Source organism: Bacillus rossius, chromosome 12, assembly GCF_032445375.1.
Source record: "Bacillus rossius redtenbacheri isolate Brsri chromosome 12, Brsri_v3, whole genome shotgun sequence".
NCBI classification, from domain to species: domain Eukaryota; kingdom Metazoa; phylum Arthropoda; class Insecta; order Phasmatodea; family Bacillidae; genus Bacillus; species Bacillus rossius.
The window spans coordinates 1,571,004-1,582,959 of NC_086339.1; the positions used below are offsets into that span (position 1 = coordinate 1,571,004).

General features: G+C 43.2%; 1 protein-coding gene across 2 annotated transcripts in view; it reads right to left on the reverse strand.

Annotated features, from left to right (window-relative positions):
- LOC134537337 (irregular chiasm C-roughest protein) overlaps positions 1-11,409 on the reverse strand; it is a 331,140-nt gene extending 319,731 nt beyond the window's left edge. Inside the window, exon 1 of one of the 2 annotated variants that reach the window (XM_063377666.1) lies at positions 11,330-11,409. The gene's annotated coding sequence lies outside the window, so the exon portion shown is untranslated. Of the gene's footprint in view, positions 1-3,858; positions 3,927-11,329 lie in introns of those variants that run through there. The other variant, XM_063377665.1, reaches the window with a different exon arrangement.
- Positions 11,410-11,956: the final 547 nt, after the last annotated feature.

Genomic DNA, 11,956 nt, shown 5'->3' on the forward strand with positions numbered 1-11,956 from the left:
GAAAGGAATTTAGACATGAAAAAAAAAATATTAACAGCACACAGACTTTCATTGAACCTTCATCTTCATTTCTCCGCCGCATACATGCACTGGGAGAAGGCTGCGCGCCAGTACAAAGGCGCGACACCGCGCTAGACTAACTAAAACTACGTGCATTTGTTTAGGAGAGGTCTGTGTTAAATAAGACTCTAGGTGCGTCCCAGGCCGAAGCCTTGACGCCTGATCAGCCTGGGTTTCAGCCATGCAGCAGAGGGTAGCAAGCATGCATCGTGTGCTTTGTTCGGGGATTGGCCAGCCATGCCGTGACTAACTCCCCTATCTTAGATCTACACTATAACTAGAGACCTGCAAAATTCGAGGATTCATTTCGTGATGTGCAACAATTCAAATAATTATACCTTAGTGCTGCTTCTGCCATTGGTTCACTGTTAATCTGGAGCAATGAGGGCCAATCAGAGACCCTCACTCACAGAAGTGTCGGATCACAGACACTCGGTCGAGACGACTCACAAGTCAGCAGCCAATGAACAGGTGGCATTTGCCCGAGTGTGTAGAGTGTAGTAGAGTCTATCCTGGAGGTCATTGAACCCGCGAATTTTGCAGGTCTCTAACTATAACTGGTTAAAGTTGGTCCCGGGTAAAAAAAAAACCCTACATAGACACAAGCGAAAATTTTCGGGCTCATTCATGCGAGGGTTAGAAAACACTGCAAGCACCAAGCAGACCAGGATCAACACAGGACAAGAAGAAGAGTTAAGTCAGTGGCGGAGAGTTTCAACCGTGCTGGGTTGGGGAGCCTGGACCTTACTGCCGGTCAGCGAGCGTGCGGGGAGACGTGTAGGAAAACAATTTCATTGACTTAATGACGTCGATTAATCGCGGAAAGGTCTCGCCAGGCTGGTGGCTCGAGACGCACTCAGGAAGGGACAAGTTATTCCGGGCAAACGCCCGGCCCGGCCTCACCACCTCCACTCCTAGACCTGAACCCGTGAGGGTGTGCTAGGAGCACTTGCTTTGCTTCTCTTATCGACCAAGCACACGATGGATGTGCATGCTTGGCCGATCAGAAGAGACCGGAAAAATTCGCGGATTCATTTCGTGATAGGCTGAAATTGAAACATGTGTACAATTATGCTGGTTCTGCTATTGGCTCGCGGTTTTAACTGGAGCTCTCTGGGCCAATGAGAGACTATCGACCAAAGAAGCGTCGAATCACAAGCTACCCAGTGGAGACGACTCACAATAAGGTAACCAACGAACACGCGTGTTTACTTGAGAAGTGCAGAGGGTAATGGAGGCTATCCTAGAGGTCACTGAATCCGCGAATTTTTTCCGGTCCCTACCGATCAGGCATCTGTTGGTAAATTTCGCCTGGGTGAGTGGTGTTGCCACCTACTCATTTGCCTTTACCAAGAATAACTAACTTATCCATCTGGTTTCGCCACCGTGCCGGCAGCCCCAAATAAGGCTTTTGTCAGGTTTTTTTTTAATATAGTTCACATTCCTTCGTTGCGTCCATACGCATGATAAAAAATGGCGGTGTGTTGTTAAAAACTTTCCTCGACGGTCCGTGTGAAGTCTCTCTCGCGCCTGTACCGGCTCAGGAAGGAACAGCACTGACCAGCGGCCGCCGGGTCACGGAGGTCAGCAGCACGCGGAGATGAGGTCCCGGGAGACACGCCGGAGGGCCTAAGTGTGCCGTCGCGCCAGCCGGAAGTTTAACGGCCGGTTGGCAACACCCTCCCCCCCCCCCTCACGATGTAATTGACGCCGCCGGGTCGCCCCGGCTGAGATGGTTATGGTTGTTAATTCCCCCACGCCTCTACTGCCCGGCGCGCGCTCCGAACACCCCCACTTTTACGGCCCTCCGACGTTAAGCCCGCCATTACTGGCCAGGTCGACCCGACTAATGAACTTCCGGGAGCTCGGCTGGAGGCTGGATGCTTCCCCCGACGCCAGAGCGCGAGCAAGCAGGTTTACTGCGCGAGATAAAAGGATTGACATTGATCAGGGTGAACCGCCGAAAAAAATATATAGGCTATATATCGGGATACGTTCTTTAAATGACTCATGAAATGAAAGATGTTGATTTTTTGATTTCTTGGACCTACGCCATTACAGCCCTGCACTGCTTGTCGTTTGAAAGCATTCATAAACATAAAAAAAAAATACACAGAGAGCAAGACTAAATCAGCTGATGTCAAACTGATAAACCCACAAGATGAACCTGACCAGGTACTATGGACAACGCAGACAAATACATTCAAAATGAACAATCAGACAGCACTTGAATTCCTTGGAAGGAATTTAGTCATGAAAAAAAAATAATAATAACAGCACAGACGAACACACTGGGCTAACCCTAACAACAGCGAGACAGTTACAACAATAACAGTAAATTTAGACAGACGACAAACCCTGGAAAACGCAGCAAGTATACGAACACAACGATGATCTCTAGGCTGGACTCCACGATCAACCATGCACTCGGGGGAAATCACGCCTGCTCATTGGCTACTGACTCGTGGAAGCTGTTAATCCGGGATGGCTCGCGAATTCGACGCAACCTATTGTTGAGAGTTTTCCAATGGCTTAGAGAGCTAGGGGCCGGAAAAATTCGCGGGTTCAATGACCTGCAGGATGAACTCCATAGTTCTACGTACACTCGGTCAGATGCCACCCCACTCATTGGCTGCTGTCTTGCGAGACGTCCCAACGTAGCAGCCTGTGATTCGATAAAGCTTTGGGCTCGGGCGTTTCTCATTGGCCCAGAGTCATCCTGGTGAGTTTTGAGCCAATGGCAGAGGCAGCACTGAGGTATAATAACTACATATTTGTATTTTAGCCTATCGCGAAATGAATTCTCGCGAATTTTTCCGGTCTCTACTGAGAGCGGCCTCAGGTACTGAAGCAAGCACGAAGGGTGAACTAGGTTGGGATTCCAGCCCATGTTCGGATGTGAACCCGGGGAATTCCGAGAGCTGCTGAGAGTTGAGATTTAGGGGTATGTGATATGAGGTTGGGAAGGAGATTTAGGGGTATGTGATATGAGGTTGGGAAGGAGATTTAGAGGTGTGTGACATGAGGTTGGGAAGGAGATTTAGGGGTGTGTGATATGAGGTTGGGAAGGAGATTTAGGGGTATGTGATATGAGGTTGGGAAGGAGATTTAGGGGTGTGTGATATGAGGTTGGGAAGGAGATTTAGGGGTATGTGATATGAGGTTGGGAAGGAGATTTAGGGGTGTGTGATATGAGGTTGGGAAGGAGATTTAGGGGTGTGTGATATGAGGTTGGGAAGGAGATTTAGGGGTATGTGATATGAGGTTGGGAAGGAGATTTAGGGGTGTGTGATATGAGGTTGGGAAGGAGATTTAGAGGTGTGTGACATGAGGTTGGGAAGGAGATTTAGGGGTGTGTGATATGAGGTTGGGAAGGAGATTTAGGGGTATGTGATATGAGGTTGGGAAGGAGATTTAGGGGTGTGTGATATGAGGTTGGGAAGGAGATTTAGGGGTATGTGATATGAGGTTGGGAAGGAGATTTAGGGGTGTGTGATATGAGGTTGGGAAGGAGATTTAGGGGTGTGTGATATGAGGTTGGGAAGGAGATTTAGGGGTATGTGATATGAGGTTGGGAAGGAGATTTAGGGGTATGTGATATGAGGTTGGGAAGGAGATTTAGGGGTGTGTGATATGAGGTTGGGAAGGAGATTTAGGGGTATGTAATATGAGGTTGGGAAGGAGATTTAGGGGTGTGTGACATGAGGTTGGGAAGGAGATTTAGGGGTGTGTGACATGAGGTTGGGAAGGAGATTTAGGGGTAGACGATAGCGGCCACCGGGTGTGGACGGGACTCACCTCGCCGGCAGGACGGACTGGCCTGGGCTGCGGCGGGCAGCGCGGAGACCGGGCGACTGATCCTAGCGCGGCGCGCCCTGCCCGGGACTAAATATACCTCGTGACTGCGCGGCACACCGCCTCCCTGCCTCCCCACCTCCCTCCTCGCCCTTCCAGGCCCACCCGGCGACTGCCGCCCGCGTCTCCAGGCTTCTTATACCTAGCGACTGGCAAAAATTCACGTTTCCGACGACCTTCAGGACTGCACAGTCGTCAGTATACTCGGGAGAAATAACGCCTGTTTATTTGGCTGCTGACTTGCGAGTCGTCTCAACTGGTTTGCCTGTGATACGATACTTCTTTGGTCGAGTGTTTCCCATCGGCCCATAGTCGTCTCAGATGAACAGTGAGCCAATAACAAAAGCAGCTTAGAGGTATGTGTATTTGAATTTTATAGCCTATCGCGAAATGAATCCGCGAATTTTTCCGGTCTCTAATCATCAGAGTCCTAAAAATATTCCGAAAGGACGTATTGAATATGTTCACACTTTACTTGCAGTCAAAATGTTTCCCCGTAACGCACTCGTCGCATGGGAGAACACATAAAAAAAATGCTGGGCTAAGATGTAAATGGTAGAGAGGGAAAAAAATAATAATAATATTTTCTTGAGTTGACGAAGTTTTTGGGGTATATGGACCATGAAACGAAAAACTGTCTAAAATAATTGGTTGTCTGTAAAGTCGGTTTACGGACGATAGTTTAACGTGACAACGTCATAACAAAACATTGATGAAATGATTGCATACTTTTATGAATAAAATTGAATCATTTTTATTGAATTATCAATATTTTGCATGAATACAAAGGAGTGAAATTAAATCTACAATTTAATTGATAAATTTACTTTTATTTGCACTCATTAATTCAAAAATGTTTATTACTTTAACGAAGAGATTATTTTAACTATAACTTTTATAATTGTTTGCAATTTAACTTCTTCCAATCTGTGTTATTCTGTTAAGGATAGGACGATGATAGGAAAAGTAGGAAACGAATGGGAGTGTTTCAAGTTTAATGTGCCTCGAAGAAGTCAAATCGATGGTTGTTCCAATCGAGTGGAAGAGAGATAGATGCGGCGCAAGCGTACAATGAGCGTAACGGGACACAGCGTAACGGGGCAATGATGTGCGTAACGGGACACTTTTTCGTGCGTGCAGCCGGCGTTCATCGATTTATTAGACGTTGTCACGTCAAAATTTTCCGTAAGTCGCGCCATGGTAACGGCTACAATAGCTCTGGCTCGCGACAGTATCCGAGATGTCGGTCATGCGGGGGGGGGGGAGGGGGGGGGGCAGCATCTGACGACACGTGCTCCTTCGGCGCGGAAGAAGGAAGTGGGTCAGCTCTGGAGCCGACAGGAAGTGCGCCGAGAGACAGGAAGCACGCGACTTCCGCCGCCTGTGAAAACAGCTCCGAGCCGCGCGCGGTTTAAAAAAAGAAATACCTACCACTCGACAAAAAAAAAACATTATTTTGACCAAATATCTGAGAGAAACATTTTTTTTTTGGTAATGCTGTAAGAATTTTAAAACGAGTTGTAACGATTTCCCACGATAATTTATATATCGTTTATGTTAAACAATTTTTTGTCATCCTGTCGAAAGAGACAAATTGATTTTGCGCACTGGCGAACGCATATTTACACGATAAATAAACACAATATGACTCCAAACGCTTCAGACTAGTACGAGAGCTTACAAGATCTTTTTTTTCGCAATGATATACCTTAAAAATCTTTCGACTTGATATCTACCCTAATGCCTAAGGACACTGAACTGTGTTAACGGAGATTAGGACCCGCAATCTTGCAATTTCAAATATTTTCATACCGCTTCCAATAAAGCTTCCGTGCTAAATTCTTTGTATTGCCATTGAATAGGACTTAGCTTTGACTACTTTTCGGAGTCAACACTTGTGAACTGGTGTGACTATCATGACAGCAGTAGTAATAAAGTAATAAATAGATTGTTTATTTGCGGCGCTTACAGACTTCATCCTGTTGGTAAATACGTATTTATATATTTTTATTCCGTGAATCCCAGATGGAGTCAAAGCGCCGGGATATATAACGTGCCAAGTCATATAATGTAAAATATATTGTTATTAACATAAAATGAAAAAAAATTTACAAACATGTTAATTTCCTTAAAACACAGCACATGTTCACAAAAATTAACTGTACAACAGGTACATGATAATGGTATAGTTAATTTAAGGAAATTATTTTTATAAAGAAAAATTTATCACTTTGGACAGTAAATGTAGCAGTTCCTTCAAAGAGTAGGAAGAATGTTCTATAAGAATTTGTTTCACTTTTTTTAAATACATGTAAACTATTTATATTTGTTATTTTCTGGTATATTAAATTGTAGAGTTTTATGTCCATGTAATATAGTCCATTTTCAAACGCCTGGTTTTATGTTCTACTGTCCTCAATGTTTTACCATTTCTGGGGATAGAGAGTAAAAATATGTGTTTTATTGTGGCGAATAACGAAAGTAATGATCATTCTACGCGAATGGTCTGGAAGTTTGATCAATATCCTGGGGTTTTAAATAGTGAAAAACCAATCACTCAATAACCAATTATCTTGTCGCAAAATAATTTCAAAACAGTTCAATTCAGAAGGGATTAAATTTACTAGAAAAAAACCGATAAGGGCTGTTTTGAAATGTGAGAAAAGCGTGTAAAATTCAGCGCAGTCACTAGGGAGTACTCTATCCCATTAAATGCGCGTAGATTAAATCTCGCCTTACGATAGGCCTATTGCCGTGGGCAACATTTTTTCCGAGATTATTTCGGGATTTGAAAGAAAGGGATAAATTTTTTTTTTTCCTCTCTACCATTTACATTTTAGCCACGCATTTTTTTATATATGTATTCTCCCATGCGACGAGTGCGGGACGGGGAAAAAAAAATCATTTATCTTCATCGCAGCCGGCGATATGAATGAGCGCCGCTCGGCTACGGGAACTCATAATTAACCGAATGCTTTCCAGCTATACATCGTTTTGTCTACGCTCGCAATGTTTTTTTTTTGGGGGGGGGAACGAAGGGGGGGGGGGGGTTATTACGTGCCGCTGAATATTTTGCGTGCATTGCCTCGCTGCGAAGCGCGGGCGAGGTTGCCACAGTTTTTTTTTAATTACCTGTATAATGCGAGGAGGCGTGTGCGATACAAGAGTGCTTCCGGCGTTAATGTCCGCTTTCTTCAGCTCCTAATTGCACGGTGTAACCGCAAGATGGGAGGGGGGAAAAGTCGAAACGTTGAAATGCACCTCGCCAAGTGTTTTGTAGACACAGAAAAAAAAAATCATTTAGCTGCGGCCAGTAAAACTGGTTGTTGTCTACACAAAAAAAAAAACACTATTTAACCATCACAAATAACGCTTGACCATATTCTTACAAATATTTACAAATACATGTTTTATAACACGATACAAATCTATTGGAGATTTAATGCAGTAATCTAACTTCGAAGTGAGCAAATCAGAAAATTCTGTTTTGAGTTTTCCAATCACATCATTCTGGAACTCTTCTGGTTTATTTCGTGTAACCATTCAATGTAATACCTAAAATATATGCACACAAAAATTTTTACGAATCCAAAATTTTACATAGTTGCGCAAGCGAGGATTCATGAAATTTGTAATTCTGGTTACATGCAACATGGTTTTGTCAGTTTTGTATGGAAATTTAAGCACCAGTTGGCAACACCGACACTGTTTTCACAAATATTTATATAATTGGTGTGATTTTAGTTTTTTTTTCTTAATGATGATACTACTGAAAATAGATAGTGATTTTTAGATTTGAGACACTTTGTAAAATCTTTGAGTGATTTTGGAATTGCTATAGTCTACAAAAAAACTTTGGAATCTCACCACATCGGCACTTAATTCCTTTGCAACTACATAACTACTGCGCTGTCTATCACAAATAAATGGATGCAACGAGTAACGTTTCATTATTTTCATTTCACAGCCACCAATACAGCATTAGCACTTCTCTGGTTTGTAAGGCAGCATTATTAAATGTATATTAATTGGTGTGCGATAAACACAAAAAAAAAAAACATTTTCATGAAATCAATTAAAAGAAACTTGGTTCATGATATAAGTTTCTTCAGAAAGACTATTGCACACGCAAAAAAAAAAAAAGCGGGGGCTGAACATGAACGCTGCGAGACGTGAACAGCTAGAACAGCGGGCGGAATACCCCCACAGTAGATCACGTTGAAAGTTCATAAGTTGGAGGTTTCAAAGTTGGCACCGCTTAATCCACGGGCTGTGCTTTCCGCCCCAACCCCCTCCTTTTTTCCCATGTGGTTCCCACGCGAAGTAAATCGCCAGTAACCCCCCCCCCCCCCCCCACCTGAGGAAGAGGAGGGCGACTCCTTGAATGTCGGAATCGCGGGCTGCGATAATTACCACGGGACCGCCGGGGCATTCGCTTAAATTAACTGCGTGGATGTAAACCCCCCCCCCCCCTTAAGGGACCGCCACTAAGCCTCGCACGGCGCAGATCCTGGGCGCCATCTTCCCCCCCCCCTCCTTCACCCCTACCCACGCAACTGCGCTGTTCGCACGCTTTATCTTTGTTAATAAATTCCCTTTTGTTTCGGGACGCACGAGTTGTAATTGGAAAGTTACAGCGGCGACCTCCCCCCCTCCCTCGCTCCACCCCTCGCCCTACAACCCTCGCACAATCCCCAGCCACTAATATATATATTTTTTTGTTCAGATTCCGGCCAAATGATGATAAATACGGGAGCGAAGGAGCGCGCGCAGAATGCGTGTGGCACTAAGGGGTGGAACGGGGTAGAGGGGTGGTTGTGAATACAGTAATTACTCTCATCCAGCAGCCCGCCATCTGCCTTGTTCCAGCCTCCACGTGGCTTCACTGGGTCGATGTTGCAGGGAGAGCGGAGGGGGGAGGAGGGTGAAAGCGCTGAGGTTAGCGCATTCCAGGGACTGTCTCGCCTGATTCACTATCCCTAACACGAGTGCATTTTTTTCTGATACTTAACTTTAACGACTTTATATTTTTGACAGATGAATATTCTTAAATAATTTGTGAGAAAAAAATGCTTGGAAAATAAAGTAAGTAATATTATAAAATGTATTAACTTACATTAAATTACAGCTTAATGCCTCGCATGAACTAGTCCACAGAGTGGACTAGTGTATAGTATAACTAGAGACCGGGCAATTTCACGGATTCTGTTGGTCGCAAGGTGGACTGCAAACATGCATTACTATGCATTTCTTTGATGATTGGTCCACAGTTCTCTCGCCCCTCCACTCTAAGACTGTGCACCAGTCAGCTACCAGGCAGTAGGAGAGTGACCGCATCACGTCACCCAACCAATAGGAAGGAGAGGTTACGGCGGTAAGAAATCAACCAATAGGAAGGTAGATGCGGGTAGAAAATACACAAAACCTTTAAATTTTAGCCTGATTCCAATTTAACCCGCGAAATTTCCGGGTCACTAACGATAACTGGGCGCGGAACCTTGACCTTTGACCTTTGACCTTTGGTGCGTGCTGCAGAGAACATTCCGACCTCCGACAGCTGAACATCGCGACGTGTTGAACAAGCAAACGCTGGCTCTTGCGCCGCCAGACTGGCCAATCACGTGTTTATAATTATTTTTGTCAGTTTCATGCGAATATTCAGCTGTCAAAGGTCTGAATGTTCACTTTAACTCCTATCAAATACTGGCACTTTATTTTGGACCGAGTGTACATTCGTACTGAACAGGTACAGGTAGAAATGTTAAGTTTATTGGAAAATTATTTTTGAATATAGTTCATTGCCTGTTCAGTTCTGTTCGGGATTCGACCTCCCATGGAAGCTCGTAAAAAACATATTTACGAGCGGTTAACCGTTTTTTAAATGCTGCCAACCATCCGCGAAAGAAAAAAAGACCATGTGATTTACTTGCATGCAATCGGAAATATTTGCGATCGTAATAAAATAACCCCATCGGCTGACATACTTGGAATACTCAGCTGCTATTTTTCCACACTAACATTTATTTTCAACTTTATGTTTTTTTTTTTGTTTTTTCAGAAATAGTTTTGTTCGCTTGAGTTTTGGTAGTTTTATGAAACAAAAAAAGGTTTCTTATAAATTTATTAGTAATCACCAGAACTACAAGATATAAAAAACTACCAAAAATTATTTTACGTATAATATTACAAATTCCTATAGTTTGAAAATAATATTTAAAAATAAATATTGGTTCAAAATCTAACCAAAATTTAAAAAAAAAATCCATCTTCTTTTGCCTAAGCTCCAAGATTAAATTCCAAGGAGATGAAAGCAGTAACTCCTGAATAACGTTCGTTAAATTAACCACGCTGATGCAATCCCACCTCACCTGGCTCACACAGCGATTAACGCGCGGATTGTCTCAGCCCAGTTCATTAGAGCCCGGATTGAGAAGGAGGGGGGGGGGGATATCTGATATCCGCGGCGGACGATGATTATGATGAGGGGGGGGGGGGGGGGGGGTAAGTCGACGGCGGAGTCTGACCGCGGAGCAGAGCAGTTCGCGCGGGCCGTAGACTAGACCAGGATGATTCTGTATCGAAGCCTACATGCTCGAAAGCCAAATTTTTCGTGGCCACTTTTTATACTTAATATACATCATGTAACATGTATGTCTTCGCCCAATTCTGCACATAAAAGATTTTCTGGACACAATAATAAACAAAAACAGATATTTAAGCGAAACGTGTGTTGTACACGTGTTTTTTTTTTTTTTTTTTTGCAATAACATAAGAATATTTTGCCGATATAGACTAATAAAGCGTTTCCGATGTGGTAAAAGACAATTATAACTGACTACTAAACTGTTACGTGGTTACTAATGCATAGGGACCGGAAAAATTCGCGGGTTCAATGACCTGCAGGATGAACTCCATAGTTCTACGTACACTCGGTCAAATGCCATCCACTCATTGGCTACTGTCTTGTGAGACGTCCCAACGTAGCAGCCTGTGATTCGATAAAGCTTTGGTCGGGCGTTTCTCATTGGCCCAGAGTCATCCAGGTGAGTTTTGAGCCAATGGCAGAGGCAGCACTGAGGTATAACGATTTGTATTTTAGCCTATCGCGAAATGAATTCGCGAATTTTTCCGGTCTCTACTAATGCAGTAATTTGTACAATCAATTTGAAAAAAAAAAGTTCAGTCAACACCCATAAATTTAATACTACAACGAAATAAATTTTGTGTGGTCTGTACTGACCAAAATGTTTTTATTTCCCTTTAATGAAGTAAATTTTACAACTTCAATGCATCCGTTACAACTGGCAGCCGGTATTATGTTTGCCGCAACTTCAGCTACGGTCACTTTCACACTCCTGACGTAAGGATTCTGGAAGGACAACATATAAAAGCTGAGGATCCGTCAGTTACTCACCTCTGATCATATCCACAGTTTATCTCCCCACATCGTGTCCATGCACAGTTTTCACCACGCACTTTCTTCGTTACGTCCACCTGCAACAAATAAAAAGTACCCTACGTCAGTCGTGGTTAAGTGCATTTATTTGTTAAAAAAAAACTTCATGAAACACTTGAAAATGGAATCTTATCACAGTTTCTGCATTCAGACACACAACAGAAAAAAAAAATTGTGGCCGAAAAAAAAATTATTGACCACTTCCAATGAATTTAGGTGGGAAAATAACTAGTAATACACGTTACAGTTTGTTGAAAAAAATAAAGGTACGTAAGCCACCACAGTTTATTTATATATTTTTTTATTGGTGTACTGTGGTCATTCAACAAAAAGGTAAGTTCGTCCCACCAGCAAAGGTAAACTATCTCTTAATTTTATATCACTTATCATCACTTCGCAGAAGTATGGTGTATGTCTCCAAATTGCAATTTATTTGTGACCGACAAAAGAGTGTCTATTTTTGCTTGATGAGGTGTAAAGTCAACGGCAGTGGAAAAGCTTATAGTACAGGTTGAGATGTAAAGTATGAGCAGTTTCAAAAGAAAAATTATCAATATTGGTAGCCAATGTGTACAAGGCAGTGAT